At 55.7% G+C, this 27,615-nt stretch overlaps 2 non-coding genes across 2 annotated transcripts; both read left to right on the top strand.

The window, feature by feature from the left end:
* The first annotated feature begins 1,439 nt into the window (after window positions 1–1,439).
* Window positions 1,440–1,512, top strand: TRNAC-ACA. Its single transcript has one exon. It is a non-coding gene; the product is annotated as a tRNA-Cys (tRNA).
* A 19,922-nt stretch (window positions 1,513–21,434) lies between these two features.
* Window positions 21,435–21,516, top strand: TRNAS-GCU. The gene has a single exon. It is a non-coding gene; the product is annotated as a tRNA-Ser (tRNA).
* The last annotated feature ends 6,099 nt before the right edge of the window (window positions 21,517–27,615 follow it).

Raw genomic sequence — 27,615 nt, 5'->3', positions numbered from 1 at the left:
AAGTTGTTTCAGCAGAATGATATTGCTCTGGTGTGTGAAAAACACACAATGCTACCTCGGTCGGCAGCTTGTGGCTGGTGCACACACTGCAATGCCATGTCTGGCGACAAAACTGCCCTGTTTTGGTGACAAAATAAAACGACTTCGATGAGAGGTCTAGAGCTTTTTGCAGCAAACTTAAAGTGACAGAGTGTCAGTGTAGACGCTGCTGTTCATTATATCAGCATAACTGGCCTCTGCCAGTATCCCACAATGCCCGTCGTGAACTCGTCTGCCCTGCATTCCTGCTACAGAGGCTGGGCCCCTCCCCTTTCATAGCTCTGGGAAGTTCTGACAGCTGAGCCTGCTGCTCTGCTCCGGCAGCCAGGAGCAAATCACTGCCATGGATGCTGCTCTCTCCCGCACTGCGAACAAAGAGCAGGTGGTGGGAGTTTCCTTACAGTGTAGGGGGGCCACTGGAATCCGAACTGTGACACGCCCAGGACATCCCTTCCCTTGAGGAGGCTCTTACCTTCTAAACAGGGATATCTGTTTTCTAGTAAAATCACGAAAAGGGAAGGAGAAAACTCGAAAGAGGTTCCCCCTGGCACTCACGTGCGTGAACCCGAATACTCTCTCAGTCCTCAAAGAGAGACGTGGAGAAGGAGACTTGCTGAAGCAAAGCCACAGGGGCCTCTGAGGTTTCCCTGGCCCCTCGCCCCTGTCTTGCCTGCCTGATGTCAGCATCTCTCTGTGAGGTCACCACCTCCCCACCACCTTTGACCAATAGTCTGAGGTCCTGCAAAAAGCCTTTGTGATGTCACTGCCACACCCCTCCCTTGCTGTGCTAATGTCCTGCCCCTGGCCAGGCACTTTGGAGGTTTGAGCTACTCCCTGTGGATCACCCCACTCAAGGAGCGTTCGTTCTAGGAAGCAAGCTGGCTAGACAGGAAAACATCAGACACTGTTTGGATGGACTGGGTGGGTCTCAGGGGAGGGGCAGAGGGGGAACTGAACGCAATGCCCCAGATGTGGCCTCACCAGTGCGGAATAGAGGGGAATAATCACTTCCCTTGATCTGCTTGCAATGCTCCTACTAATCCAGCCCAATATGACCATTTACCAATATTGAATGCAGACACAGCAATATCTGATACATTGGTTCCTGTCCATTCAGGAGGTTATTTCCCACCTATTCATAAATAATGAAGATGCTCTAAGCGGAGGGAAGAGAACTGTCCCGTCCATGCAGTTAACCCATCTCCCGAGAGGTGGTAGCTATGTCAGTGGGGGAAGCTATGTTGGTGGGTGTGCAAGCTGTGGTATCTACATGTGTATATAAAATTTACTCAAACCCCATTTTTAAAACCCCTGTGGCCTGGGAATAGAAAAGGAGCTCTCTGAGGCAGAGCCCGTCCTTCAAAATCCTTAAGATCACTGACTTGCCAGTGTAAATGTCATGGGGGTATAGCTCAGTGGTAGAGTGTTTGATTACAAATCAAGTGGTTCTTAGTTCAAATCCAAGTGTCCCAATTTCTGAAATTAAAAATAATTCTGTTTCCAGTATGCTCAGGAGCTCCACTAAATAGGGATCCCTGAAATAAATGGACATACTCAATGTTTGCCTGTGCAAATGCACAAAAACCTATCAAACAAGTCCCCAGCTGAAATCAGTTCCAATCTGCTAAGTGTATAGGCTTGTTTTCATCAACTAAACAAAGGCCCATGAAGACACATGTGCAGAAGAACAAGAACCACATCCACATGGGAGGCATGGACTAGTCTGTATTACATTTGGTAAGTAAGTTGTCATTGGGACTGAAAACTCTACTGGAGGTGGACAAGAGCCTGTTACAAAACTAAAATAACCAAGATTTACAAACTCCCTGTTACAAATTCAATCCTCTCTTTGTGCACACGGCATCAACTGGGGCTCTAGTAAATGGCAGCCTTCCTTTAACACAGATCGTTGTTTCTTGTAACTTTCAGATATATTCAAATGGCAGCTGTTCAGAGGTCATGTGCTGCTAGTTCAGAGCAGCAGCAGAGTCTCTGTACGTTTCCCAACCGTAGAGCTGGGTGTGTCTGCATCCAAGTAACTGCAGAGTCAGTGTAGTCCCAGACAGTTAATTGCACAGTCTCCCTTTCTGGTCTCATTGATCATTTGGGTAGAAACAGCAATGGTTTGGTGGGTTTTTTTTTTCTCCTTCCTTTTCTCCTAAGGAATGTGTGATCTTGAGCATGTTAGTTTAAGTTCCCTGTGGGTCAGGAAAATTCCATCTCCTTGAAATAGCTGGGAAGTGACCTGTTTGTATCACCTAGAATAAAGGAGCTTTTGTAAAGCAGTTTCATCTTTAAATATGCTGGGATAAAAATAGTAAATAGTAAATTCCACAGCCAGACACCAGGTCAGGATCAATGGATGGGGCCAGGATCAATTAATTACAGAAGAAACAAACTCTTGGGAAGTAGCTATAATTTGTCCCCAAACCTTTCCTTGTTCTCATATGCTATCAGGGATTCTCTTCTAGAGGGCAGAGTTAAGGTTATCTGGGCATGTACCCTCACTCTGTATTCCCTGTTTCTCCAGAGTTTGAGTTTTACTGAACTCCATGTTCTGGAAGGTAAGAGATAGTCACAGTCAAAGTTAACTCTCTGTTAACAAAGGTTTTGTTAGTGGCAAATAATGAGACTAATCCTCATTGCGGTAATTCCACTGACTTCAATGTGCTCTTTCCCATTTCTAGTTCCAAAAAAATAAGCAAATTAAAACAACCTTGAGAACTAAAATGCTGTGAGAAAGTGGAAATTTTAGTAGCTCAAATAATTCAGTTTCTGCTGTGTCTTGTGCATGTGTAAATGGCACAACACGTTAATTTATAAGCACATCTTTCTTAATATCTTTAAATATTCTGTAGTACATTGACTAGATCAAGTGGGTTGTTCAATGCAGTGAGGTTTTCATGCATTGCCTAATACATATTTTTCATATTATGTAAATTAACACAACTCATTGAACACAAAATTGTGTATTTCATGCTGTGAACTGTGTCGGTAGCTCAAATTAATAGGTTTATTTTCTCTCTCTCTTTCTCTCTGTGAGGCACAATGAAATAATTTAGTGATGCTGAAAACATTCCTTCTCCTCCAGAACTGCCTTGGAATCACCTTCCTTTGTAGATTAATCTGCCCCTGTGTCGCTACAAGGAAAATATAGTTTCTATGAAAAAACACAATTTTTAATTAAAGGGACTGAAAGAGAATAGGTTACTCAGACATAGGTTAGGGGTTTGTTATAGAAGTGGGTGGGTGAGATTCTGTGGCCTGCGTTGTGCAGGAGGTCAGACTAGATGATCATAATGGTCCCTTCTGCCCTTAAAGTCTCTGAGAATAGCCACATGAGGGTGACACATCAGGAATGCAAAGCAACAGGTTCCTGGTTTGCACATTGATGGTGACAAGGGATTGAACTCGACTCCCCTCTTTTCACAGACACATTTGTTTTATTCTCTGAGGTCAAACATCAGTTTAAATGTTGTACTTAGTCCTCTGCCTTGTAGCTTCAACAGCTGCAGATGCAAGATGAGTTACTGCAGCCTAGACCTTGTGTCCGTGTTTAGGTGGTTTTCACCTAAACGTTCAAGCAGCTCCCAGTAATGTCCCGAGCTCCCCAAGTCCCACCGACAGCTGAGCTCTTCCTGCCCACTGAGCCCAGTCCAGACAGTGGGTGGGGGGTGAGTTTGTACCCAAATAACTGGCAGAGCCAAGCAAGGGGCAAAGAAATGTTTGCTTCGGTCACTAGGTCTCTGTTTCTATTGCTCGTTTGCTCTCTCCCCTTCCCAGATAAGGAGCAACAGTAAGAGAAGAAGGGGTTAAAACATGTGCTAGGTGGTGGCTGGGTTTGGATGACAAATTTAAAACCATCTCAGCGCCCTCTAGTGTGACACTGACACCATCAGATTCTCACCTTTCACTCACACTTCATGAATAACAGTTTCCCTGAACTACTTTGCTGTGATTATTTCAATGGTTCCTACACCGATACCTGCTGTCCCTTCTGGCTGGTTAATTGCACTATTTGGAACCTGCTCCTAAAATTACACCCTTCCTGGGAGCAAGATTCAGAACTGCCCGAGGAAACCCCATTGGGTTTCAAGTGCAGCCCAGGCAGGGTGGCAAGGGGACAGCCCAGGGGTCTCAGAGCTTCTTCTTCTTCCTCACAGAGAGAAGGTTAAGGGGGGCACTACTTATGACTCCTGGGTTTTAGTCCTGGCTGTGGGAGGAAAGGGGTGTTTAGTGGATTAGAGTTGGGGGCTTAGGACTCAAAGAGGAAACATCTCCCTTTTCAGCTTCAATGCACATTGAACAAGAACATGGCTTCTCATCTCTTTGGTTTCAGATGAGCAGCCGTGTTAGTCTGGATCCTCAAAAAGAACAGGAGTACGTGTGGCACCTTAGACACTAACACGTTTCTTAGGTTCTTTTGCCATCATGTGGCCATTTCATTTTACTTCTTATTGTTAAAAGGTTTGGGTACTTCAATAAGGCTAATCATCTAGTGGAACGAGCTCCACAAGGGACGTGGTTAATTCCCCATCACTGCCGTGTGTATATGAAGACCGCAGCTCTTGCTGCAAGACACCTGGTGTGTGGGTGTCCCTGTTTCCCCTTCAGAACCTCTGGTACATGGTGCTTCCCTCCTCCCAGTTCAAGATCCCCATCATGTGGGTGCTCCCATCCAGGATCTCTGGTGGGTGTCTCTGTCCCCCACCCCATGAACTAGCTCCAGTGTGTGGTTTCCCCTGCCTGCCCCCATCCGGGATCTGTGGGTGTCTCTGTTCCCGTTTTCAAGATCTGTGTTGCAGGGGGACGTCCCTCCCCCCAAGTCAGAATCCCCAGCGTGTGGGTGCTCCCATCCCCCCTTCCAGGCTCTGCGGGGGGTGTCTGTATAAAAAGAGACTGTGTCTCACTGTCTTGCCCAGGCTACACTGCACGGGCTATTCACAGGCGCAACCCCACTACTGATCGGCACAGGAGATTTGACCTGCTCCATTTCTGACCTGAGCCGGTTCACCCCTCCTTAGGCAACGTGGGGACCCCAAGCTTCAATGGGATCACCATATTGATGCTGAACTTAGTGTGGACACCCGATTGGCACAGACTGCAGCCCAGAAGCCCAGAACTCCTGGCCACTGCAGCCCAGAACTTCTGAGCTCAAGCGATCCACCGGCCTCAGCCTCCCCAAGCGCTGGGATCACAGGCACCAGCCACAGGGCCCGGCTGGTTACAGGGTCTCCCGCTTCCAATTTCAGGCTCAGCCTGGGAGCTCTGTGCTCTGAGCAGGTGGAAGTGTAGCCTGGAACTGAGATGATGCGCTGAGGGTTATTTGCACTGTGCGCTTCACATGGAGGTGAAAACACGGGGCACAGATCTTTGAGCACAACCCTCGTCCTGAGGGATGGGGGGGGGGCTGCATAAAGAGAGACCGGCTCTCCCTGGCGGGGCTGCAGCGGCTCTTCACAGGGGCAGTCCCACTGCCAACTGGTACCAGAGTTTTGAAAACCTCCTTTTCTGGCCTGGCTCCTCTCTCTCTAGGGAGACTGGTGGCCCCAAACTTCTAAAGTAAGAGCCAGAGCGCTGTGTCCAGGATCTTCTATCGGGCCCCTCACCGTGGTGTCTGTCAGGCGCAAGGAGAAACCAGGGAAATGTTTTCATGGCGTTTAAGGGCAGAAGGGGCCATTAGCTCAGCTAGTCTGACCCCCGAATAACACAGAATTACACCATGACACACATTGATCCCACAGACCTTAGATAGATCAAAGCGTTTCAGCTCTCAGGATGGAGGCTAAACTGGGTACCAGAGGCAGCGAACAAGGGGCCCCCAAGGCAATGGCAGGGAGCTGACGAGGTGAAATATGCCCAGATGATCCCAGCAGGTGACCCACCCCCATGCTGCAGAGGTGGGAGTCCCTGTTCCTCCTGCCCTTAAGAATCTCTGGTGGTAAGTGGGTCCCCCCAGTTCCCCAGATAAGAATCCTCCATGTGATTTCCCTGGCTTCACCTCCAGATAAGAACATTGTGTGGAGGGAGTGGGAGGAAGGTTGTCTGGCAGATATGTAAAGGGGGACTGTGTCTCCCTGTCTGGCTCAGGCTCCTGGGAGGAAGTGATCTCGGTGTGTCTGGCTGTCTCCATTCTTCCCGCCCATAAGAATCCCTGGTGTGTTGGTGCACCCTAGACCAGTAAGGATCTCTGGTGGGTGGGTGTCTCTCTCCCCCTAGTCAGGATCTCTGGGGCGGGCCTGTATAAAAAGAGACTTTGACTCACCCAGGCTGGGCTGCCATCATGGAACAGACCAGGTCCTTCTGTGGAGGGTTTGCGTTCCTCCAATGATGTGATCTCAGTGTGTGTGGGTGTCCCTGTCCCTTCAACCCTTAACAATCCCTGGTGCATGGGTGCGCTGGGCCCCATTATAATCCTCTGTCTTACCCCATGAGGGATCCGGTGGATGTGGGTGTTCTCCACGCTACTGGGGGTGTCTGGTGCCCCTGTCCCTCCTGGTTAATAGTGGAGTGTGTGGGTGTCCCCCCGCCCATTAAGGATCCGTGTTGTGCGGATGCCCCCGTTCTTCTCATTAAGAATTGTGCAACGGAGCATATGGGTGTGTCCCCCACCCCATGAACTAGCTCCCATGTATGGTTCCCCTGCCCCCATCCAGGCTCTGTGGGTGTCACTGTTCCGCTTTTCAAGACCCGTGTTGCAGGGGGCGTCCCTCCCCCCAAGTCAGAATCCCCAGCATGTGGGTGCTCCCATCCCCCCTCCAGGCTCTGCGGGGGGGGGGGGTCTTAAAAGAGACCATGTCTCACTGTCTTGCCCAGGCTATGCTGCAGGGGCTATTCACAGGTGCGATCCCACTACTGATCGGCACAGGAGTCTTGACCTGCTCTGTTTCTGACCTAGGCCGGTTCACCCCTCCTTAGGCAACCTGGAGACCCTGAGCTTCCCCAGGATCACCATATTGATGCCGAGCTTAGTGCGGACACTCAATCGGCACAGCCCCCTGCAGCCCAGAACTCCTGAGCGCAAGCGATCCGCCAGCCTCAGCCTCCCCAGGCGCTGGGATCACAGGCACCAGCCAGGGAGCCCGGCTTATTTTGCTGCCTGGCAGCTGGAGCTTTAAACTCTCCTTGTGAGCTCTGTGCCTTGGTCAGATGGGGACAGCCTGGAACTGGGAAATGCTCCTGGTTCCCCTGCCCCCGTCTCATGTCAGGGTGCAGACGCCGCTGTCCTCCCAGGTAAGATCCCGGATGTTTCGGTGCCCCCCATCCCCCATCCAGGAGCCCAGGTGTCCGGGTACCTCTGCCCCCCATACAGAATCCTGGGTGTGTGGGTGTCCGTCCCTCTTCAGAGGATCCCGGAGTGTGGATGCCCTTGTCCCTCTCTAGAAGATCCTGGGTGTGTGGGTGCCAATCTCCCCCCCCCCAGTAGATCTCTGGTGGGTAGGTCCCCAGGGTGTGAGTGCTCCCATCCCCCGATACAGGCTGGGGGGGGTATAACTGGCTCTCCCTGTCCTGCCCAGGTGGTGCTACAGCAGCTGTTCACAGGGGCAGCAACCCCACTGTCACCCTGCAGCTTTAACCTGCTCCAGGGTGACCTGCTTCACCCTCCTGTGGGAGCCTGGGGACCCGAACTTCCCAGAGTCACCTGATTGATGCCGAGCTTAGCACAGACACCGGCTCAGCATGGCAGGGTGCAGCCCTGACCATAGGCGGCAGGTTTGTATAATTTTGGTGGGGCCCAAAATGGTGGTGCCCCCCACTCCCGCCCTGTGCCGATATAAAATGAAGCTACAACACGTCAGTACCACAAGATTACAAGGTTGGAGAAGGGGTAGGGGTTCCAGGGGCCAGTCAAGGGACAAGGAGCAGGGGGTTGGATGGGGCAGAGGTTTGGAGGGGCAGTCAGGGGACAGGCAGCAATTGGATAGGCATGGGAGTCCAGGGGTTTATCAGGGGACAGGTAGGGGGTGGGGTCCGGGGGGAAAGTTGGTTGGGGTCTCAGGAGGGGGCAGTTGGGGACAAGGAGAAGGGAGGCTTAGATAGGGGCTGGGGTCCCAAGTGGCAGTTAGGGGCAGTTGTCTCAGGAGTGGGTAACGGGGGACAAGGACCAGTGGTGCTTAGATAGGGGTGGGGTCCTGGGGGCAGTTGGGGCAGGGGTCTGGGGAGGGGCAATCAGCGGCCAGGGCTGGGATTCAAGGGCTCTGAGCTGCTGGCAGCCGCGGGAGCCCTGAGCCCTTTACATCCCAGCCGCCTCCCCGGCTGGGATTCAAAGGGCTCTGGGCTCCCTGCCCCTGTGGGCAGCCCAGAGCCCTCCGATTCCCAGCCCCGGCTGAGATTTAAAGGGCTCTGGGCTCCCCGCAGTTGCAGGCAGCCCAGAGCCCTCTGATTCCCGGCCGCGGCTGGGATTTAAAGGGCTCTGGGCTTCCCGCGGTTGCAGGCAGCCCAGAGCCCTCTGATTCCCGGCTGCGGCTGGGATTTAAAGGGCTCTGGGCTCCCCGTGCTTGTAGGCAGCCCAGAGCCCTCTGATTCCCAGCCGCGGCTGAGATTTAAAGGGCTCTGGGCTCCCCGCGGTTGCAGGCAGCCCAGAGCCCTCTGATTCCCGGCCGCGGCTGGGATTTAAAGGGCTCTGGGCTTCCCGCGGTTGCAGGCAGCCCAGAGCCCTCTGATTCCCAGCCGCGGCTGGGATTTAAAGGGCTCTGGGCTTCCCGCGGTTGCAGGCAGCCCAGAGCCCTCTGATCCCTGCGGCTGGGATTTAAAGGGGCAAACCCTAGCTCCAAATATTGGTGGAGCAGAGCCCCTGATTTTGAATATTCCTGGGGCTTTAGCTCCACGAGCCCATATAAGTTGGCGCCCATGGCCCTGACCCCTGACAACCAGCTTCCCTCCGCCTCCTGCTGCACAGCGAGGATCCCACGTGAGAGCCTTTGTGCCCCACGTGTCCAGCCAGGTCCGTTCCAGCTCCAGCTTTCAACTCTGCTTGTGAGCTCCTCTCCGGCCACACGGGGCAGCACTAATGGCCTCATCTAAATTTGACCCTTTAGACCGCAGATTATAACCCAGCGGGCAGATTATAGCCCAGGAAGCCAAATCCTTCCCCAAACTGACAGCTGAAGCAGAAGATCCCCTTGGAAAGATCAGGAATTTTGCCTTTAAAAACAAGGAAAATGTGCATTGGTCTCTTCTGTCTACAGCGAGAGATTGAAGAAACTCAATTGATTTCATTGACTGGAGGTTAAGAGGGGATTTAGTCACTGATTTTAAATACACAGTTTTAAAAATTCCCAGAGGGGGGAATATCTGATTTGAAAGGGTTCTTTAATTCACCAGACAAAGGTTGAACACGACCCCCTTGGTTTGCAGTCAATGTCACAAAACGCCAACTGGAAATTACCATTTTTTAACCGTGAGGCTAATTATCTAGTGGAACAAGTTCTGCGCAGGAATTGGTTAAATCCCCATCACTGCCCTGTGTAAATGAAGACCGCAGCTCTTGCTGCAAGACACCTGGTGTGTGGGTGTCCCTGTTCCCCCTTCAGAACCTCTGGTACATGGTGCGTCCCTTCCCCCAAGTCAGAATCCCCAGCGTGTGGGTGCTCCCATCCCCCCCTGCAGGCTCTGCGGGGGGTGTCTGTATACAAAGAGACCGTGTCTCACTGTCTTGCCCAGGCTATGCTGCAGGGACTATTCACAGGTGTGATCCCACTACTGATCAGCATGGGAGTTTTGACCTGCTCCATTTCCGACCTGGGCCGGTTCACCCCTCCTTAGGCAACCTGGGGACCCCAAGCTCCCCTGCGATCACCATATTGATGCCGAACTTAGTGCGGACACCTGATCGGCACAGCCCCCTGCAGCCCAGAACTCCTGAGCTCAAGCGATCCACCGGCCTCAGCCTCCCCAGGAGCTGGGATCACAGGCACCAGCCACGGAGCCTGGCTTGTTTTGTGGTCTGGCAGCTGGAGCTTTAAACTCTGCTTGTGAGCTCTGTGCCTTGGCCAGACGGGGACAGCTTGGAACTGGGAAATGCTCCTGCTCCCCCCTCCCCCGTCTCATGTCGAGCTGCAGGCGCCGCTGTCCTGCCAGGTAAGATCCCGGATGTTTCGGTGCCCCCTTCCCCCGCCCAGGAGCCCAGGTGTCCGGGTACCTCTGCCCCCCAGACAGAAGCCTGGAGGTGTGGGTGTCCATCCCTCTGCAGAGGATCCCGGAGTGTGGATGCCCTTGTCCCCCCCTACAACATCCTGGGTGTGTGGGGGCCACTCTCCCCCCCTAGAAGATCTCAGGTGCGTAGGTGGGTGCCCCTGTTCGCCCTTACAGCATCCCTGGTGCACGGGGGCCTCCCTCCGTCCCAACTCAGGGGCCCCAGGGTGTGAGCGCTCCCATCCCCCGATACAGGCTGGGGCGGGGGAGGGGTATAACTGGGTCTCCCTGTCCTGCCCAGGCGGTGCTACAGCAGCTGTTCACAGGGGCAGCAACCCCACTGTCACCCTGCAGCGTTAACCTGCTCCAGGGGTGACCCATGCGGGTCGGGAGTGAGGGGCACCAGCAGAGCTGAGAGTCTGGAGGTCAGGACTGGGATAGCAGGGGCTGCGGGTCGGGAGTGAGGGGCACCGTCAGAGCTGGTTGACACCTAAGCGGCTGCGGGTCGGGAGTGAGGGGCACCAGCAGCGCAGTAACTCGGGAGCTCAGCGAGGAATCGAGTGGGCGGCGGGTCGGGAGTGAGGGGCACCGTCAGAGCTGGAGGAGCGCGGGGCTGCGGGTCAGGAGTGAGGGGCACCAGCAGAGCTGAGAGTCTGGAGGTCAGGACTGGGATAGCAGGGGCTGCGGGTCGGGAGTGAGGGGCACCGTCAGAGCTGGTTGACGCCTAAGGGGCTGCGGGTCGGGAGTGAGGGGCACCAGCAGCGCAGTAACTGGGGAGCTCAGTGAGGAATCGAGTTGGCTGCGGGTCGGGAGTGAGGGGCACCAGCAGAGCTGTGAGGCTGGAGGTCAGGACTGGGATAGTAGGGGCTGCGGGTCGGGAGTGAGGGGCACTGGCAGCGCAGTAACTGGGGAGCTCAGCGGGAAATCCAGGGGGCTGCGGGTCGGGAGTGAAGGACACCAGCAGAACTGTGAGTCTGGAGGTCAGGACTGGGATAGCAGGGGCTGCGGGTCAGGAGTGAGGGGCACCACTAGAGCTGGGGGGAACCCAGGGGGCTGCGGGTCAGGAGTGAGGGGCACCGGTAGAGCTCAAGGAAGTCCAGGGGTCTGTGGGTCAGGAGTGAGGGGCACCGGCAGCACAGTGACTGGGGAGCTCTGCGGGAAGCCCAGTCGCTGCAAGTCAGGAGTGAGGGGCACCAGCAGAGCTGTGGATCTGGAGATCAGGATTGGGATAGGAGGGGCTGCGGGTCGGGAGTGAGGGGCAGCAGCAGAGCAGGAGGGAGACCAGGGGGCTGCGGGTCGGGAGTGAGGGGCACCGTCAGAGCTGGTGGACGCCTAAGGGGCTCCGGGTCGGGAGTAGGGGGCAGCAGCAGAACTGTGAGTCTGGAGTCAGGACTGGGATAGCAGGGGCTGCGGGTCGGGAATGAGGGGCACCGGCAGAGCTGGAGGGAGACTAGGGGGCTGCGGGTCGGGAGTGAGGGGCACCAGCAGAGCTGTGAGGCTGGAGGTCAGGTCTGGGATAGTAGGGGCTGCGGGTCGGGAGTGAGGGGCACCAGCAGAGCTGTGAGTCTGGAGGTCAGGTCTGGGATAGTAGGGGCTGCGGGTCGGGAGTGAGGGGCACCGGCAGCGCAGTAACTGGGTAGCTCAGCGGGGAATCCAGGGGGATGCAGGTCGGGAGTGAGGGGCACCAGCAGAGCTGTGGGTGTGGAGATCAGGACTGGGATAGCAGGGGCTGCGGGTCAGGAGTGAGGGGCACCACTAGAGCTGGGGGGAACCCAGGGGACTGCGGGATGGGAGTGAGGGGCACCGGTAGAGCTGAAGGGAACCCAGGGGTCTGTGGGTCAGGAGTGAGGGGCACCAGCAGAGCTGTGAGTCTGGAGGTCAGGACTGGGAAAGCAGAGGCTGCGGGTCGGGAGTGAGGGGCACCGTCAGAGCTGGTGTACGCCTAAGGCGCTGCGGGTCGGGAGTGAGGGGCACCGGCAGCGCAGTAACTGGATTCCAGTTCAGCGAGGAATCCAGGGGGCTGCGGGTCAGGTGTGAGGGGCACCAGCAGAGCTGTGAGTCTGGAGGTCAGGACTGGGATAGTAGGGGCTGCGGGTCGGGTGTGAGGGGCACCAGCAGAGCTGTGGGTGTGGAGATCAGGATTGGGATAGGAGGGGCTGCATGTCGGGAGTGAGGGGCACCGTCAGAACTGGTGGACGCCTAAGGGCCTGCGGGTCGGGAGTGAGGGGCACCAGCAGAACTGTGGGTCTGGAGATCAGGATTGGGATAGCAGGGGCTGCGGGTCGGGAGTGAGGGGCACCGGCAGAGCTGTGGGTCTGGAGGTCAGGACTGGGATAGCAGGGGCTGCGGGTCGGGAGTGAGGGGCACCGTCAGAGCTGTGGGTCTGGCGGTCAGGACTGGGATAGCAGGGCTGCGGGTCGGGAGTGAGGGGCACCGGCAGAGCTGTGGGTCTGGAGGTCAGGACTAGGATAGCAGGGGCTGCGGGTCGGGAGTGAGGGGCACCGTCAGTGCTGGGGGGAACCAAGGGGCTGTGGGTCGGGAGTGAGGGGCACCAGCAGAGCTGTGGGGCTGGAGGTCAGCACTGGGATACTATCCAGCCTGATGGTAAGCGATGCCCAGCTGAGCCCATGGCCAGTACGTCCTGCTCCACCCACGGCCGGGCTGGGATCCAGGACTCCTGGTTCTTCTCCCCAGCTGTGGCAGGGCAGTGCAGGCTAGTGGTTAGAGTGGGGGTTGGGAGCCAGGGTATCCGGGTCCCACCGCTAGCTCTGGGAAGGGAGTGGGGGCCAGTCTTGTGCACCCCCTGGCTTGAAGTGGTTTCCATCCTGTGCAGGGTTTACAGGTTTGTTCACTGGCTCTCAGCACCTCCCACTATACAAATTGTCCCAGTGCCGCTGGGTCTAGTGGTTAGAGCCGGGGAGGCCGGGAGCCAGGCAGGGGCGGTGGGTATAAGGGGCCCGGGGAGGCACCTGGCCTGTGCTCCACCCAGAGGCCCTGCTCCCGCGCGTCCTCTCCCCGACGGCCCCATCCTCACTCCGCCCTTTCCCAAGCTCCATCCGGCCACATGGGGCCGTGGGGGGAGAGGCCGGGGGTGCAAACGGCAGAGAGGCAGGTGGGGGCCTTGGGGTGGGGGCAAGAGGCACCAGTGGCAGGGCCTCGGGGAAGAGACGTGAGAGGTGGGCGGGGTCAGGGGAGTGGAACAAAGGGGTCCTGAGGCGTGTGGGCGGGGCTGAAGGGGCGTGTGGGCGGGGCTGAAGGGGCGGGGGGGCGGGGCTGACGGAGGCGTGGGGGCGGGGCGGACGGGGGCGGGTGGGCGGGGCTTTGGCAGGAGGCGGCTGAGTGGCAGCAGGCCTTGGGGCAGGGCCACAGTCCGGGCCCGCCCAGCCTCCCCAAGTGGAGGAGTCCCAAGCTGCCCATGGAGCCAGGACTCCTGGGTTCTATTCCTGGCTCTCTCACAGACTCCCAATCTGAGCTGGTGCAGCCCATCTCGCCCTCCCTGGTGCCTCAGTTTCCCCCGTGTGAGACGGGTCCCAGTGTGAACGGCTGCAGCGCCGTGGAGAATCTCGTCCCTTCTCCTGGCGGCTCCTTGGGAGCCCTGGGGAAGCAGCCAACTGCTGCAGCCCCTGGCTCCCGTCTGGGCAGCCCGGGGTGGGGGTGGGATCTGGGCAATGGGAAGAAAGAATCCCCCCTTCCCCCACCCCACCCCGGGGACATGGGGGGAGGCTGGTGCTGCGGGGGCAGGGAGTCCTGCAGCCTCGCAGGAGAAGGGCAGGTTCCCGGCTTGGCTGCTGATGGGGGTGGGGGCACTGCTGGACTGGGGGCTCCCCCCAGCGGGGTGGAGATGGAGCACGGCCTGCTGGGAGCGGACGTCTCCTCTGGATGGGGGAGGGTGACACTGGCCAAATTGTGGGAGCCCCTGTCCCCCCCCCAGACAAGGGAGGGGCCTCTCAGCCTTGCCGGCTCGTCTCTCTTTCACAAGGATCGGCCCAGCACCTGCCTGGCCCAGACCCCCTTCCTCAGCGCCAGCAGCTGCCCATTGGGGGGCGTGGCGCGGCCGGGGGGTGGGGGCCACTCCAGCCCCCCCCGGGGAGCAGGGATGGGGCACTGGGGGGCAGAGGCTGCAATGGAGGGAGGTGGGTTGGAGAGATGTCGGGGGGTGAAGCTGGGACTCAGGGGGGGAATGGGGCAGGCTTCAGGGAGGAAGTGTGGGGGGCCCACCGGAGGGAGCTGGGGGCTGGGAAGCTGCGGGGACACAGCCGGGGGTAGTGGTGACACCGCAGGGGGCTGCTCAAGAGGCAGTGGGCTGGGGGCAGGGCGGGAGCTCGGACAGGGGTGGGGTCAGGCTATTGCGGGTCTCCCAGTGAATGGCACCAGACTGCAGGAACCCCACGGCCGGCAGCCCCTGCTGGGGTCTGGTCAGTGCAGCCCCGATGCACCCTGCTGGGGCTCTGGTCACTGCAGCCCCGATGCACCCTGCTGTGGGGTCTAGTCACTGCAGCCCCCGCTGCACCCTGCTGGGGCTCTGGTCACTGCAGCCCCCGCTGCACCCTGCTGGGGCTCTGGTCACTGCAGCCCCGCTGCACCCTGCTGGGGCTCTGGTCACTGCAGCCCTCCCGATGCACCCTGCTGGGGTCTAGTCACTGCAGCCCCGATGCACCCTGCTGGGGCTCTGGTCACTGCAGCCCACTCCCGATGCACCCTGCTGGGGTCTAGTCACTGCAGCCCCGATGCACCCTGCTGGGGCTCTGGTCACTGCAGCCCCGATGCACACTGCTGGGGTCTGGTCAGTGCAGCCCCGATGCACCCTGCTGGGGGCTCTGGTCACTGCAGCCCCGGTGCACCCTGCTGGGGCTCTGGTCACTGCAGCCCCGATGCACACTGCTGGGGGTCTGGTCAGTGCAGCCCCATGCACCCTGCTGGGGCTCTGGTCACTGCAGCCCCGCTGCACCCTGCTGGGGCTCTGGTCACTGCAGCCCTCCCGATGCACCCTGCTGGGGTCTAGTCACTGCAGCCCCCGATGCACCCTGCTGGGGCTCTGGTCACTGCAGCCCACTCCCGATGCACCCTGCTGGGGTCTGGTCAGTGCAGCCCCGATGCACCCTGCTGGGGCTCTGGTCACTGCAGCCCCCGATGCACCCTGCTGGGGTCTAGTCACTGCAGCCCCCGCTGCACCCTGCTGGGGCTCTGGTCACTGCAGCCCCCGCTGCACCCTGCTGGGGCTCTGGTCACTGCAGCCCCCGCTGCACCCTGCTGGGGCTCTGGTCACTGCAGCCCTCCCGATGCACCCTGCTGGGGTCTAGTCACTGCAGCCCCGATGCACCCTGCGGGGTCTGGTCACTGCAGCCCACTCCCGATGCACCCTGCTGGGGTCTAGTCACTGCAGCCCCCGATGCACCCTGCTGGGGGCTCTGGTCCCTGCAGCCCCCGATGCACCCTGCTGGGGCTCTGGTCACTGCAGCCCCGGTGCAACCTGCTGGGGTCTAGTCACTGCAGCCCCGATGCACCCTGCTGGGGCTCTGGTCACTGCAGCCCCGATGCACACTGCTGGGGTCTGGTCAGTGCAGCCCCATGCACCCTGCTGGGGGCTCTGGTAACTGCACCCCCAACCTCACACTGGAACTGGGCGGGGGGGGAAGGTTTCTGCTCGCGCTCCCATTGGTCAGGGCTCTGCCTCCTCTTCCTATTGGCTGTCTCGGGAGAGGCGGAGTTTCCGAGAGGGCGTCACGTGGCCTTGAAGCGTTCGCGAGGCGGCTCCTGAGCAGCCCAACCCCCGAGCTCCCCTCCCCACTGCCGCCCCTCCCTCTCTGCCCCGCCCCAACCCCTGAGCTCCCCTCCCCACTGCCGCCCCTCCCCTCTCTGCCCCGCCCCAACCCCGAGCGCCCCTCCCCACTGCCGCCCTCCCCTCCTCCCCCCCCCAACCCCAGGCTCCCCTCCCCACTGCCGCCCCTCCCTCTCTGCCCGCCCCAAACCCCGAGCTCCCCTCCCCAGTGCCGCCCATCCCCTCCTCCCCGCCCCCAACCCCCAGGCTCCCCTCCCCACTGCCGCCCCTCCCTCTCCGCCCGCCCCAACCCCCGAACTCCCCTCCCCACTGCCGCCCATCCCCTCTGCCCCGCCCCAACCCCTCGAGCTCCCCTCCCCTCTGCCCCCGCCCCCAACACCCCCAGGCTCCCCTCCCCACTGCTGCCCATCCCCTCTTCTGCCCCGCCCCCCCCCTCCTGAGCTCCCCTCCCCAGTGCCGCCCATCCCCTCTCTGACCCCGCCCCAACCCCCAGGCTCCTTCACCCCAAGTGCCGCCCATCCCCTCTCTGCCCTGCCCCAACCCCCAGGCTCCCCTCCCCACTGCCGCCCATCCCCTCTCTGCCCCGCCCCAACACCCCCCCGAGCTCCCCCTCCCCAAGTGCCGCCCATCCCCCTCTCTGCCCCTGCCCCCAACACCCCCAGCTACCCCGATGCCGCCCATCCCCTCTTCTGCCCGCACTCAAACACCCCGAGCTCCTCCCCAGTGCCGCCCATCCCCTCTCTGCCCCCCCCCAACCTCCCCCCCTCCCCAGTGCCGCCCATCCCCTCTTCTGCCCCGCCCCAACACCCCAGGCTCCCCCTCCCCAGTGCCGCCCATCCCCTCTCTGCCCCGCCCCAACACCCCTGAGCTCCCCTCCCCGGTGCCGCCCATCCCCTCTCTGCCCCGCCCCAACACCCCTGAGCTCCCCTCCCCGATGCCGCCCATCCCCTCTCTGCCCCTGTCCCCAACACCCCCGAGCTCCCCGATGCCGCCATCCCCTCTTCTGCTCCCGCACTCAAAACCCCGAGCTCCCCTCCCCAGTGCCGCCCATCCCCTCTCTGCCCCGCCCCCAACACCCCCGAGCACCCCTCCCCACTGCCGCCCATCCCCTCACTGCCCCGCCCCAACCCCTCCCGAGCTCCCCTCCCCAGTGCCGCCCATCCCCTCTTCTGCCCCCGCCCCAATACCCCGAGCTCCCCTCCCCAGTGCCGCCCATCCCCTCTCTCTGCCCGCCCCAACACCCCTGAGCTCCCCTCCCGGTGCCGCCCATCCCCTCTGCCTCGCCCCAACACCCCGAGCTCCCCCTCCCGATGCCGCCCATCCCCTCTCTGCCCCTGTTCCCAACACCCCAGGCTCCCCGATGCCGCCCATCCCCTCTCTGCTCCCGCACTCAAACACCCCCAGCTCCCCTCCCCAGTGCCGCCCATCCCCGTCTCTGCCCCACCCCCAAACACCGCCCCGAGCTCCCCTCCCCAGTGCCACCCATCCCCTCTCTGCCCCGCCCCCAACCCCCGAGCTGCCCCTCTCCCGGTGCCGCCCATCCCCTCTCTGCCCCGCCCCAACACCCCCGAGCTCCCCCTCCCGGTGCCGCCCATCCCCTCTATGCCCCGCCCCAAACACCCCTCCAAGCTCCACCTCCTCCAGTGCCGCCCTTCCCCTCTCTGACCCCGCCCCAACACCCCCGAGCTCCCCTCCCCGATGCCGCCCATCCCCTCTCTGCCCCGCCCCAACACCCCCGAGCTCCCTTTCCCAAGTGCCTCCCATCCCCTCTTCTGCCCCCGCCCCAACACCCCCGACCTCCTTTCCCCTCTCTGCCCCGTCCCCAAACACCCCCGAGCTCCCCTCCCCAGTGCCGCCCATCCCCTCTTCTGCCCCCGCCCCATCATCCCCCAAGGACCCCTCCCCAGTGCCGCCCATCCCCTCTGCCCCGCCCCCAAACACCCCGAGCTCCCCAATGCTGCCCATCCCCTCTTCTGCCCCTGCTCCAACACCCCCAGCTCCCCCTCCCCAGTGCCGCCCATCCCCTCTCTACCCCGCCCCAACACCCCCAATCTCCCCTCCCCAGTGCCGCCCATCCCCTCTCTGCCCCCGCCCCAAACACACCCCGACACTGCTCCTGGTTTTGGGAGGGGAACAGGAGAAAGGACAAAAGAAGCAAGAGACGAAGAGAAAGGAGGGAGGGATGGAGGAAAAGGTGAAACAAAAAGAACAAACCCTAATGTCCCCAGTGATTTTAAGGGACAAAATCCCAGGTGCAGAATAAAATTCTGCCTCCTTAAGCTCGTGTTTTCCATGCCTAGAATTCAACTGTCACCAGATGGATCAGACTGAACAGGTTTCAAACCTCGAGGAGGCTCTTACCTTCTAAACAGGGACGGCTGGTCTCTAGTAAAATCACTAACAGGGGAAGGAGAAAACTCAAAAGAGGTTCCTCCTGGCGCTCACGTCCGTGAACCCAAATACTCTCTCAGTCCTCAAAGAGAGACCTGGAGAAGGAGACTTGCTGAAGCAAAGCCACAGGGGTCTCTGAGGTTTCCCTGGCCTCTCGCCCCTCTCCTGCCTGGCTGATGTCAGCATCTCTCTGTGAGGTCACCACCTCCCCACCACCTTTGACCAATAGTCTGAGGTCCTGCAAAAGGCCTTTGTGATGTCACTGCCACACCCCTCCCTTGCTGTGCTAATGTCCTGCCCCTGGCCAGGCACTTTGGAGGTTTGAGCTACTCCCTGGGGATCACCCCACTCAAGGAGCGTTCGTTCTAGGCAGCAAGCCGGCTAGACAGGGAAACATCAGACGCTGCTCCCAATGCTACACTCAGTTTTTCAGAAATTGGTCGACTTTATGACCAGAAGAGACCATTAGAGCATCTAATCTGACCCCCTGCATATCACAGGCCTCCTGAATGACACAATAGCTACTTTTGGGGCAAACACATTCCAGAAAGGCATCTAGTCTTCATTAAATGACATCAGGAGATGGCAAATCCACCACTTTCCTTGGTAGCTTGTTCCTGTGGTGAATCATCCTCGCTGTTGAATATTTGTGTCTTATTTGTAATATGAATTTGTCTCTTTTCACCTTCCAGCGATTGGGTCTTGTTATGCCTTTCTCTGCTCGATTAAAGAGCCCTTTTATACCCAATCTCTTCTCTCCATTAAGGCCCTTCAACACTTCAATGAAGTCACCTTTCAATCTTCTTTTGATATGCTAAACAGGTTGAGCTCGTTCAATAGCTCACTAGAAGGCATTTTTCTCCAGCCCTCAGAACATTTATTGGCTCTTTGGTCATCAGATTCCTGAACTGCAGCTGGATGTGGCTCTTGTTCTTCTGCACAGCACAGCTCCTGGAGAAGAAGGATCTGCAAATGTACATTCGTATGATACCTTTGTTTAATTGATGAAAACATAAACTAGACACTTAGAGGATTGGAACGGATTTCAGCTGATGGACAGCTTTGCTAGTTTTTTATGCATTTGGACAGCGAAATGTTGAGTGTTTACATTCATTTCAAGCACCCCCGTATAGTGGAGCCCCTGAACAGAATGGAGAATGGAAATGAAAATGTTTTCCTTTTTTTTAAAAAAAGGAAAGAAGGTTATAAGAGAACACAGGAGTTTGAACGAAGGACCACTTGAGCTGCAGTTAAGCACTCTAACACTGAGCTATACCCCCATGACAACAGGAGTATAGAATTGTGATCTCCAGGACTTTGAAGGACAGACCCTGATTCATTGAGCTCCGTTGCCATTCCCAGACCACAGGTGGTTTTAAAAATGGGGTTTGATTAAACTTCTTAAATGTGGCAACCACCACAGCTTGCACACCCACCGATATAGCTTCTCCTACTGACATAGCTGCCACCTCTTGGGAAGTGGATTAACTGCACCCACAGGAAAACTCTCTCCCCTCAGCATAGAGCAGTGGTTCTCAAGCTGTGGGTCAGGACCCCAAAGTGGGTCATAACCCTGTTTTAATGGGGTTGCCAGGGCTGGCATTAGACTTGTTGGTGCCTGAGGCTGAAGCCAAAATCTGAGCCCCACCACCCAGGGCTGAATCCCTCAAGCTCTGGTTTTGCACTCCCTTAACTGGGGCAGGGCTCAGGCTTTGGCTCCCCCCTGCCCCTGCCTGGTGTGGAGGGGCTTCGTCCCTCTTTCCAGGGCCATATAGTAAGGTTTTTTTTTTTTTAGCTGAAGGGGGTTGCAGTGAAAGGAAGTTTGAGAAACCCAGGCATAGAGCCTCTGAATATGTCTAGACTTGGCTCCCTGTGACACCGTGGGTGATCAGACACTGAAAGTGCAGCCATGGAGACACCACACACCAGCCTTGCCCAGCAGGCAAGAATCAAACCTCCACAGAGAGATGCTTGTTGTTTTTTAACCCATCTCCCTAAGCCCTCAGCCACCACCACTTAACAAAAGGGCTTTTCTACACTATGGTTCTGTTCTCACTGAAGGGTCATTTCCAATTGTTTGCTCAGACCAGCATTAGGGAAAATGGTGCCCTGAGCAAAGCTTGTACTTTGGCGCTTCCCCATTGCCCCTGGATGATCCCCACTCCCCCTTTACTGCTAGCTCCTGCACTCCCAATCCTTGCACCTCCTTCACCCCTAACTCCTGCCCCCTCCTGTGCCCCCTTTGCCCTTAACTCCCTGTGCCACCAGCCATTGCTCCTCTCCTGCAGCCCCTTCACATGGTTCCAGTGCTGGGGGCCCTGCACTTGTTCTCCCTTTCCCTGGGCTTTGGCATCACTAGCCGCTGATTAGCGAGAAGGGTTCAGTGGTTCCCAAAATGTGGGGCATGACTCCTAGGGGGACACAGAGGAACATTCATAGGGGCACCTCAGGGTCTGAGCCAGCCCCCATGGAGGGAGCAGCACTGAGCCCCACTCTGCCCCAGCTTTTCTCCAACCCCACCCTCAGCCTGGGGCTCTGGCTCCCAGCTCAGCCTCGACCCCCTTACCCCTGTCTGCACCCCTCTCCCCAGCAAGCAACAGCCCCACTCCCAGCCTCGGTTTCCGACTGTGGTTTCCGAGGGTCCACAGCCATGGATAAGAGGGCACAGAGTGAAATGTTTGGGGACCCCTGGTTTAGGATGATGTTCTCAATGGCTTCTATGCAGTCCAATAAAAGCTATTCCTCACCCACCCAGCCCTCCATCAGGACGGACTAGGTATGTTCTGCTGCCCCTCACTCATACAGGAAGGATAATAACATTTCATTCCACTCAATGCTAAAGTGATTTGTAACCCACCAGCAGCCAAAACTGGTCATTTTGGGAAAGTGGCTCCATCATGCTGCATAGCTAGGCAGAGTAGGTGTGTCCATGCAAACACGGTCTGTTCCTGAAGTCTTTCCCCCAGCTCCTCACTAGATGTGAGGGGGGGAGCTCATTCAGCCCCTGCTTCTGCTTAGTATTTAAAACTCCTTATTGTCCCTAGCTCTGCTGGCCTTAGATTTCTCCTCCTGTCTTCTTCTTGCCAGCTCAGATGAGGTGGCTGAGTGGTTAAGGTGATGGACTGCTAATCCATTGTGCTCTGCACGCATGGGTTCGAATCCCATCTTCATCGGATGCTTTTAGTCGTCGTCCCTCCTTTGTAGACAAACATGTACCCCTTTGGTACAATGACAGATCAAACAATGTTCCTTCTTGCAAACAAAAACCTTCTCAGAAACTCAGAACTCCCTTGCTTTAAATAAAATGTCTAAATCCCAGATTTCTTAAAAAAAAATTCTCTAGTCCTGTATTTCTTAGTTTTTATCTCAAAAGGGAACATCCTCATCATCTCCCCCAAACACCCTGGGACCTGCCCAAATTATTAAAATACCATCAACCCGAGCAAGGCCAGAGCAGTGAACCAGAGCTAGTGTCTAGGCCAAGCTGCTCTGAAGGAGGCAACTCAAACATTTTCTCCCTGCTTCCCTTGGCAAGGTCTGACTCAGAAAATAAAATTCCCCAAACTGAAAATTTTCTGCTGAAAAACCAGTACTAGTCTGGTTGGGGACTTTGGTTTGCAAGTATTATTGTTATTATTCTCTTCTGATTTCTGAATCAGTTCAGTTTTTTCTCCTCCAGGTGTGTTTCCAGCTGCTGAGTGGTGGGGGAGAGAGCCCAAGTCATGATGTCTCTTCCCCTCTTTCATAGCTTCTTCCAACTTGCTAGGAAGCTCCTTTGCTACCATGTGAGTCAAGCAGTGCCCATTGTCGCTGTGCTATCTCGGAGAAGCCTGCATTGTCCACGGTTCCTGGGCTAGTCCTTGGGAGTGTGGATCCCTTCAATGGGCCAGCAGCGAGTCTGGCACCTCCCTTGTCACACCTGAAAGGCTGGTGGGGGGCATTTCCCAACCTCATAACATATCCCAGTAACACACACAGAGCAAAACTTCATAACTTCCCAACCAATGCGAGCACACACAAGCCAACATGATATTAATGTTCAACAGATCAAGACTTTTGAAATGATACCTCACCAGGCAGACTTTGTACAAACCATGTCATCATTATATGAGAGTGGTGAATATGGGGCTTCCAGGTGCTGCTTTGAGCACAGCGTGCCACACCTGGGCTTACATTGCAATGGAGACGTACCCTTAGAGTCCATCTCTCCTGGGATAAAGATGGCAGCAGGGCTGGCCTGGGTCATCTGACTTGGGCTCATGGAGCTAAAGCTGAAGGGCTAAAAACTGTGGTGCAGATATTTGTGTTCACACTGAAGCCTGGGTCCAGAAACCCTCACCCCTCGTGGGGCCTCAGAGGTTGGGTTCAAGCCTGTTTGTCTGCACTGTGATTTTATAGTCTTGCAGCCCGAGCCCCATAAGCCTGAGTCAGCTGACCCGGGCTTTGGGACAGGTGCCCTGGGTGTGTTAATCACAGTGTAGACATAACGTTAGGCTACGTCTCCAGTGCAATGAAACACCCTCGGCTGGCCCGTGTCACATTAATCAGGATCCTGCAGCTTGGTCAGGAGTAAAGTTGCAGTGTCCGTGTCTGGGCTCAGGCTCAGTCCCCTGCTCTAGGAGCCCAGAAGGGTGGGAGGGAGTTTAGCGAGTGGAAATGGTGAAACCGCATTGAGGGGACTGGACCACTGACCTACCAGCTCTTAACACCCAAACTTTCAGTAACTCTGTTATCAGTGCCTGCCAGTGTAATTTAAACCATAAGAAAAAACACACTGGGCCAGACCAATAGTCCATCTAGCTCTGAATCTTGTCTTCTGACAGTAGCTAACACCAGGTACCCCAAAAGCCAGTCACGAAGGCATCACTGGGAGTTGAACCCAGAATCTCCTGTTTACAAAACAGATGTTTTAACTAGCTAAGCCATGGTACCTACTTTTACTTAAAACATCATGTCTGCCCACACCTGACTCTCTGCCAATCCCCACTGGGCCCTGACAAGCTTTGCTCGTGTTTGGATTGTGTAAAGCAGAGGAGCAGGGGAAGGTTTACTCCCGCAGTGCGTGAGTGATTCTTTGCCCAGGTCTACGCTACAAAATTAGGTTGGTGTAATTACATTACTTAGGGGTTTAAAAAATTTACACCCCCCCCCCCCCAAGCAATGCAGTTATATCAACCCAGCCCCAGTGCAGACAGCGGCTCAGCTGTCAGAACTTTCTGGAGCTATGAAAGGGGAGGGGCCCAGCCTCTGTAGCAGGAATGCAGGGCAGGCGAGTTCACAGCAGGCATTGTGGGATACTGGTGGAGGCCAGTTATGGTGATATAATGACCAGCAGCATTTACATTGACAATTGGTTGCTTTAAGTTTGCTGCAAAAAGCTCTAGGCCTCTTGTCGAGGTGGTTTTATTTTGTCACCAAAACAGGGCAGTTTTGTCGCCAGACGTGGCATTGCAGTGTGTGCACCAGCCACAAGCTGCCGACCGAGGGAGCATAGTGTGTTTTTCACATACCTGAGCAATATAATGATGCTGAAATAACTTTGTAGTGCAGACCTGGCCAAATATTCACACACACACACACACACACACACACACACACACACAGAGAGCTTGCAAGGTAAACCTCACCTGCTCCTCTGCTTTGCAGAATCCAAACACAAGCAAAGTGTCTCAGGTCCCGGTGGGGTCTGGCAGAGAGTCAGGTGTGGACAGACACTGCCCTTTAGCTACAGGCAGGCACTGTGGCTTAGCTGGTTAAAGCAACTGCTCTTTAAACAGGAGATCGTGGGTTCAACTTGCAGTAGTGCCTAGGGGAGTGGCTTTTGGGGCACCTGGTGTCAGCTACTGTTAGAATACAAAATATAGAGTTAGATGGGCCTTTGTTCTAGCCCAGTGTGGCTATTCTCGTGGTTTAAATTACACTCACAGGCACTGATAATAGAGTTACTGAAAGTTTGGGAGTTAAGAGCTGATAGGCCAGTGGTCCAAGCCCCTTGCAGATGACCCCTTCCCTCTGGGACAGGGGCAGGTCTGAGCTCTCGCACCAAATGGCTCATTGTGGCTGCCAGAATCTGTGAGCAGCTCATTTAGTTTATGCTGAGGGTTGAGCCCTGCTTTGTGCTGTAGCCTATAGGACTAAATTGCTTGTGTGTATATATAGATAGATATCTATTATTTGATGTATTGTATTAGGTTTATAGATTTATATTAAAATAAGTTTGGCTGTAATGCAAGAGACCTACAGGCCATATCCTGTATGTTAAGCTAAGGCAAAGTTAGCATCTCTAGATTAAGACCTTTTATTCAGAAAGCAAAGTTGACCTATAGCTTTTGTTACCTAAATAGATGAGTACCCACGCCTATGTCTATGACCTTTTCTATAGACTGATAGACAATGATGAATGGCATGGGGGGGTTTCCCACACACTTAACAAGTGCACCACAAGAGACTGATACATCCGCTGAGTGTGGGAAGAGTTTTAAGCAGAGCTCTGCCCTGATCACACATCAGAGAATCCACACAGGGGAGGTGCCCTACACATGCTCTGAGTGTGGGGAACGCTTCAGTTATAGCTCAGCCCTCGTCTCACGTCAGAGAATCCACAGTGGAGAGACGTCCTACACGTGCTCTGAGTGCGGGAAAGGCTTCAATCGGAGCTCCAGCCTTATTAGACATCAGAAAATCCACATATGAGAGACCTGTAATAAATGCCTTGATTCCGGCTGGCCAAAGATTATTTAAAAAAAAAAATCACAAATGAAAGTTCCCACCGAGTGACCTTTGCACCATGTTCCCTGTGGTCTCTCAGCTCCCCTAGATGAGTTGCCTGCTTCTGCCTTTTGCAGCTCCCTGTTCTTTATTCCCCATCACCATCCCAATCCCCCTGTTGTTCAATTGGTTAGGTCAGTATTTTTTCTAAAGGGCTGGGAAGACAAGTCCCTAGCAAATGGCTTTCCCTGCATTTGACCCCCAAAGCAGTTGTGGCCCAGGCCCTGCAGGAGGGGACTCCTGAAGATATCGCCTTTCTAATCAGGTGCGTGTTGCCTATTATTTGGGAAATGCAATTCCTGTCTAGGTAGGGATGGGGAAATGGAAGTGACATTTCGGTTCAGCTCACCCCTGGGAGATGCTGCAAATATGTAGAAAATGAAATCCGTGTTGAATGCTGCAGAAAGAGACCTATTTTCCATAGATACCTGACATTTGGTGTTTTACAGGGATTCTGAACTGCACCTGAATTTAGTCCCTAATTTAAATCTGTGCCACCAGATTAAAGAAATGAAAGGGCATAGTTGGGGGAGTTATACCTCACTATCACTATTGATACGTTGTGTGGTTGGTGAAGAATTCTACACCAGAGACGTGTAAAATTACTCCAAGAAAGGTCAAAGATTCGACAAGAACTCAGGGAGAAACTGCAGATTTTGATTTTCACCCTAGAGATGGAAGCTATGGTGACCTGTGGCCCAGGTAAACTATTTTTAGAATGCTGCTCCCTAGTTAAGTGGCATTGGTCACACTCCTAAAGGACGCCATGATTACATTGGGAACAACTGTCTTTTACCATTTGGATCCAAAGTTTCATGAAGCACAGAGAGAAACAGCTGATTCCTTCAGAGTCATTCCATGCCTATGGGTCCCAATCTGGCTGACTTGCTGGACAAGAAGCAGTTCCATGCAGGGCAAATGATGGTAGCCAATGAGGGAATGTATCAGATTCCAAGTTCAGACCACAGGATACATGAATGCTGACTCCTGACTCCGTGGTTTGGTCTCTTAGTTTTGCTATTAAGTCTTAAGCATTTGTATCACTTCTCCACCTCCTGCTACTTTGAAAGATTAGAAAGTGTGAAAATAGAGCACAGGTGGTTTTTCTCATGATTCAGCCTTCTCACGTAGCGTGAGAGCCCTTCCACCTACACTTATGGGAGAAGACCCAGGGTGAAATGAACTCACAGAAATGGAAGGCTCCTAGGTTATTGCAGAATGTGATTTTACACAAAGCTCACTGGGTGGAAATGGGAATTAAGAGAAAAGTGCCCTATAGGTTTATATTTTGTAATCTGAATAAGTTGTTACCAGCAACAATGAAATTAAACATGAAGTTAATTAGTGTAAAGTAAGAGGCTGATCATGTGATAAGATGCAGGGTTACAATATAATTCAGGTTTTCTTCTAGTTCTCTCCCTGCCCCTCCTACTATATTGGAAATGGTGGCTAATCTTGAAAGTAAAACCTCACTCCAAAGGAATTAGAGTGGGGGAACATGGGAGAGAAATAGCATGTATGAAAATAGAGCCCCAGTGTAGACTGTAATTATTTCTATTTCAAATGGAATTTATTTTGATAAACTTTAAAATAAATATTCTATGAAGAGGAATATAGCTTGTGTAACTTTCAACTGACTTAGAGGGTAACAGCCACAGAGTTCCCCAGTTCGCTTGCTTGCTAAACAAAGACACGTCGGGCAGGAGAGGTCAGAATTTAAAGTGGTGATGGATGCAGGATGATTGATTTTTGCAACCAGTTATTTTTATGGGTGCTGAGGCCCCTTTTCCTTTTGAGGAGGCAGCTGTTAGAGCCCAGCTGCTTAACCCTCAAGCCTGGCCATGGAAACCTCCCCGTAACTGGCCTTATGTATCAAACATGAAAGACACCTTTGGGGTTTGCACGTCCACATGACATGCGGTTTACGGCAGCAGATACTTGGAGAAAACTGCCGGGCTCAGTCGGGCTGTTCCAAACTGACATTGGCCCAAACTCTGCCTCACTTCGTCTAGAGTGGGTCATGTGACGAAGTCTCCATGGCAACTAATGGCCAGGCCCGTCCCCTCTGCAGGGGGATGCTAAAGGTGTGGGAGAACAAAGAGATCAGGTGACCTCCTGGCCTGGGAAGGAGACAAAGCCCAGAGAGGAGGGGCTGGAGGGGGGTCGGCAGTTTTGGAAGCTGGCTGGGAAATGGAGGGGAGCCCCCCTGGGGCTCGGGCCTCCCAACGGGGCTGTGGCCTCCCTGGGGCCCCAGATGGACCTAACTAAAGGGGGTCCTGTTGTCTGTACCGGCAAGACCTGTTTTGGACTGTGTTCCTGTCATCTAAATAAACCTCTGTGTTACTGGCTGGCTGAGAGTCACGTCTGACTGCGCAGTGGGGGGGCAGGACCCTCTGGCTTCCCCAGGACCCCCCCCGGGAGGACTCGCTGTGGGAAGCGCACGGAGGGGCAGAGGATGCTGAATGCTCCAAGGAGAGACCCAGGAGGTGAAGCCGTGTGAGCTT

This window comes from Mauremys reevesii, linkage group 12 (genome assembly GCF_016161935.1).
Source record: "Mauremys reevesii isolate NIE-2019 linkage group 12, ASM1616193v1, whole genome shotgun sequence".
Taxonomy (NCBI): Eukaryota; Metazoa; Chordata; order Testudines; family Geoemydidae; genus Mauremys; species Mauremys reevesii.
Note: the sequence above shows the minus strand (reverse complement) of the source record. Positions and strands in the feature narration are given on the sequence as shown.